This window comes from Salvelinus alpinus, chromosome 31 (assembly GCF_045679555.1).
Source record: "Salvelinus alpinus chromosome 31, SLU_Salpinus.1, whole genome shotgun sequence".
Classification (NCBI taxonomy): domain Eukaryota; kingdom Metazoa; phylum Chordata; class Actinopteri; order Salmoniformes; family Salmonidae; genus Salvelinus; species Salvelinus alpinus.
This window is the reverse complement of record NC_092116.1, coordinates 18,609,429-18,614,461: the sequence shown is the minus strand read 5'-3', so window position 1 is coordinate 18,614,461 and position 5,033 is coordinate 18,609,429. Positions and strand designations below refer to the sequence as shown.

The following is a 5,033-nucleotide window of genomic DNA, read 5'->3' as shown; positions in this document are numbered from 1 at the left end:
TTGGTGCAAAAAGTGTGAATCAATCCCAGAACAACAGCAAAGGACCTTGTGAAGATGCTGGAGGAAACAGGTACAAAAGTATCTATATCCACAGTTAAATGAGTCCAATATCGACATAACCTGAAAGGCCGCTCAGCAAGGAAGAAGCCACTGCTCCAACACCTCAATAAAAAAGCCAGACTGCACATGGGGCCAAAGATCTTACTTTTTGGAGAAATGTCCTTTGGTCTGATGAAACAAAATAGAACTGTTTGGCCATAATGACCATCGTTATGTTTGGAAGAAAAAGGGGGAGGCTTGCAAGCCGAAGAACACCATCCCAACCGTGAAGCACGGGGGTGGCAGCATCATGGTGTGGGGGTGCATTGCTGCAGGAGGGACTGGTGCAGTTCACAAAATAGATGGCATCATGAGAAGGAAAAATATGTGGATATTTTGAAGCAACATCTCAAGACATCAGTCAGGAAGTTAAAGCTTGGTCGCAAATGGGTCTTTCAAATGGACAATGACCCCAAGAATACTTCCAAAGTTGTGAAAAATGGCTTAAGGACAAAGTCAAGGTATTGGAGTGGTCATCACAAAGCCCTGACCTCAATCCCATAGAAAATCTGTGGGCAGAACTGAAAAAGTGTGTGAGTGCAAGGAGGCCTACAAACCTGACTCAGTTACACCAGCTCTGTCAGGAGAAATGGGTCAAAATTCACCCAATTTATTGTGGGAAGCTTGTGGCAGGCTACCCAAAATGTTTGACCCAAGTTAAACAATTTAAAGCACTGCTACCAAATACTAATTGAGTGTATGTATGTAGCTCCCTCCAGTAACCACGAGCACAACCGTTCCTTGATTTTAACTGGCGGCTTTATTCTGTAGATTTAGTCAGAATTATCACCTTCCGTGAGAACTATAAAGTAAATGAAAAATACAGTTAAGCACACTCTTACAACCTTATCTTACGAGTGACTTATTAGTTTGGTATAACTCTGAAGTGCTTACATACATAAACAGTTTAGCCGGCGCTATAACAGTATCAGATTAAACACATGAATAAAGGAAAAATACCTCATTGGCTGCTTATTACAGAAGGGAGGAAATCAAACTTCACACTTATTATTCCTGGCATGAATTCACGCTTCATCCTTAATTATTAGAACGTTACCATCCTAACATACACGCTTCAACCTTTATGAACTACACCCGATGACATGAAAACTTAGCTAACACAGCGCGGGATTGCCTTCCCTCCAAAAGTGTGTTGCTACAATAAGGATCCCCGTTACAACAGTTATTAGCTACGTAGTTCCGCTTGTCTTATTTCCCCCGCACAGCGGACACGTAAACAATTCAAACACAAAACAACGACATAACCTGTAAGTCTAACTGTCAGTTACACTCCCACCAATCACCGGTGATTTCTGTGAAAGGGGTCTGCAGGTTTCTTGATCGGCTTCCAGGAGGGTGACTGTCTTATGGATGGGGCTCTCCAGATAGGTGGGTTTGGTGATGCGTTTACCTCTCTCATCCAGGGTTGAGTCGCTGATCAGTAACTTGAATCTTCTCACCCGGCCATCCTGTCTCGGGTACATTTCTGTAACCTTTGCCAATTTCCACTGGTTGCGTGTTGCAGTATCATCTTGCAAGATGACAATGTCATTAATCCTTGCGTTTCTTCTGTCTTTATTCCATTTCTGTCTGTGTTGGAGGTTTAGGAGGTACTCTTTCTTCCACCTTGTCCAGAATTCATTGGCTAAGAATTGTACTCTGCGCCATCTCTTGCGGAGATAAAGATCTTCCTTGATGAACTGTCCAGGTGGCGGTAAGATAACTGTGGACTTCATTGTCAAGATGTGATTTGGCGTGAGAGGTTCTGGACCTAATGGATCATTCAGATATTCCGTAGTTAGGGGCCTACTATTTAAAATCGCCATGACTTCATAGAGAAAGGTACACAGAGAAGCGCTGTCGAGTCTTCCATCTGACTGATCAAGAATGGATGTTAAGACACTTCGTATCATGCGGATTTGCCTTTCCCAAACACCACCCATGTGACTTGAAGATGGGGTGTTCATGATAAACTCGCATCCAAGTTCCTTCAGTCGTGTTTGATCCATTTCTTTCAGGGCGTCCACAAACTCGCGTCTTGCGCCAATGAAGTTGCTGCCTTGATCACATCTGATTTGACGAACATTACCACGTATGGCAATGAATGAACGCAGGGAATTGATAAAGGCGGCGGTGGTTAATTAACTTCTTTGGGCTGCAGGGGCAGTATTGAGTAGCCTGGATAAAAGGTGCCCATTTCAAACGGCCCCGTACTCAATTCTTGCTTGTACAATATGCATATTATTATTACTATTGGATAGAAAACACTCTCTAATTTCTAAAACCGTTTGAATTATATCTGTGAGTAAAACAGAACTCATTTTGCAGCAAACTTCCTGACAGGAAGTGGAAAATCTGAAATCGATGCTCTGTTCTAGGGCCTGCCTATAAATGTGCTTGATATGTATTAGTATACATGCACTTCATACGCCTTCCACTAGATGTCAACAGGCAGTGAGAGAAGAAATGGAGTGTATAACTTGATCTGAGGTTGAATAAGAGCTCTTGGCATGACGTGACACCAATTTCCTGTTTTCTGGAACGCTCGAGAAGGGACCGGGTATTGCCTTCTGAAAAGCTGTTGTTATAGACGGCTAATATCTCCGGCTTTGATTTTATTTGATAAATGTGACAATATCATCATAAAGTATGTTTTTTCAATATAGTTTTATCAGATTATTGAAATTTTTTCGGGACGTTAGGCGTGTTGCGTTGTCTGCGTTTGTTGACGATGGAGAGCTTTGCGCCACTTCGCTAGTGTGCTTGCTAATTCAAGAGGGAAAAATGCCCTTCTAAAACCAAACAACGATTGTTCCCGACAAAGGACCCCTTGTACAACATTCTGATGGAAGATCATCAAAAGTAGGACCCATTTTATGATGTTATTTCATATATCTGTCGAACATGTGTACTATTAGTTTGCGCCCAGATTTTGGGCACTCTCTCGCTATAACGTAAGCTGGATGTCGTAATGAAGTTATTTTTAAAATTCTAACACGGCGATTGCATTAAGAACTAGTGTATCTATCATTTCCTATACAACATGTATTTTTTTGTAACGTTTATGAATAGTTATTTGGTCAGAATAGGTGAGTGTCATAAAAATATCCGGACATTCTGGGAAAAAGATGCTACGTTAGCACAATGTATAACCACTGATTTCAGCTCTAAATATGCACATTTTCGAACAAAACATAAGTGTATGTATAACCTGATGTTATAGGACTGTCATCTGATGAAGCTTATCAAGGTTAGTCAAAGATTATATATATTTTGCTGGTTTGTTACGATCGCTAACTTTTGCTGCTGGTAAATGGCTTGTGTTTCTGGCTATTGTGGTAAGCTAATATAATGCTACATTGTGTTTTCGCTGTAAAACACTTAAGAAATCTGAAATATTGGCTGGATTCACAAGATGCTTGTCTTTCATTTGCTGTACACCATGTATTTTTCAGAAATGTTTTATGATGAGTATTTAGGTATTTCACGTTGGTGTCTGTAATTACTCTGGCTGCTTCGGTGCTATTTGTGACGGTAGCTGCAATGTAAAACTGATTTATACCTCAAATATGCACATTTTTCGAACAAAACATAGATTTATTGTATAACATGTTATAAGACTGTCATCTGATGAAGTTGTTTCTTGGTTAGTTTGGTTGGTTCTTGGTTAGTTAGGTTGGTTTTGTGCATGCTACCTGTGCTGTGAAAAATGTCTGTCCTTTTTTGTATTTGGTGGTGAGCTAACATAAATATACGTGGTGTTTTCGCTGTAAAACATTTAAAAAATCGGACATGTTGGCTGGATTCACAAGATGTTTATCTTTCATTTGCTGTATTGGACTTGTTAATGTGTGAAAGTTAAATATTTCTAAAAAATATATTTTGAATTTTGCACCCTGCACTTGAGCTGGCTGTTGTCACACATTAACAAGTCCAATACAGCATTTGAAAGATAAACATCTTGTGAATCCAGCCAACATGTCCGATTTTTAAAATGTTTTACAGCGAAAACACCACGTATATTTATGTTAGCTCACCACCAAATACAAAAAAGGACAGACATTTTTCACAGCACAGGTAGCATGCACAAAACCAACCTAACTAACCAAGAACCAACCAAACTAACCAAGAAACAACTTCATCAGATGACAGTCTTATAACATGTTATTCAATAAATCTATGTTTTGTTCGAAAAATGTGCATATTTGAGCTATAAATCAGTTTTACATTGCAGCTACCATCACAGCTACCGTCAGAAATAGCACCGAAGCAGCCAGAGTAAATACAGACACCAACGTCAAATACCTAAATACTCATCATAAAACATTTCTGAAAAATACATGGTGTACAGCAAATGAAAGACATGCATCTTGTGATTCCAGCCAATATTTCCGATTTCTTAAGTGTTTTACAGCGAAAACACAATATAGCATTATACTAGCTTACCACAATAGCCAGAAACACAAGCCATTCCCTAGCAGCAAAAGTTAGCGATCGTAACAAACCAGCAAAAGATATATCATTTTTGACTAACCTTGATAAGCTTCATCAGATGACAGTCCTATAACATCAGGTTATACATACACTTATGTTTTGTTCGAAAATGTGCATATTTAGAGCTGTGTTAGAATTCTAAAAATAACTTCATTACGATATGCAGTTTACGTTATGGCGAGAGCGTGTCCAAAACCTGGCCGCAAACTACTAGTACACATGTACGACAGATATATGAAATGCATCATAAAATGGGTCCTACTTTTGATGATCTTCCATCAGAATGTTATACAAGGGGTCCTTTGTCCAGAACAATCGTTGTTTGGATTTAGAATGTCCTCTTCTCCAGTCAATTAGCACGGAAAGCTAGCAAAGTGGCGCGAAGCTCTCCTTCCTGAACATACGCAGACAAAGCAACACGCCTAACGTCCCGAAAAAAT

General features: G+C 39.7%; 1 long non-coding RNA gene across 1 annotated transcript; it reads right to left on the bottom strand.

The window, feature by feature from the left end:
• Window positions 1-840: 840 nt before the first annotated feature.
• LOC139561313 (uncharacterized) lies at window positions 841-2,276 on the bottom strand. Its single transcript, XR_011672104.1, has 2 exons — window positions 1,060-2,276; window positions 841-901 (listed from the first exon to the last, which is right to left on the bottom strand). It is a non-coding gene; the product is annotated as an uncharacterized lncRNA (long non-coding RNA).
• Between the last annotated feature and the right edge of the window lie 2,757 nt (window positions 2,277-5,033).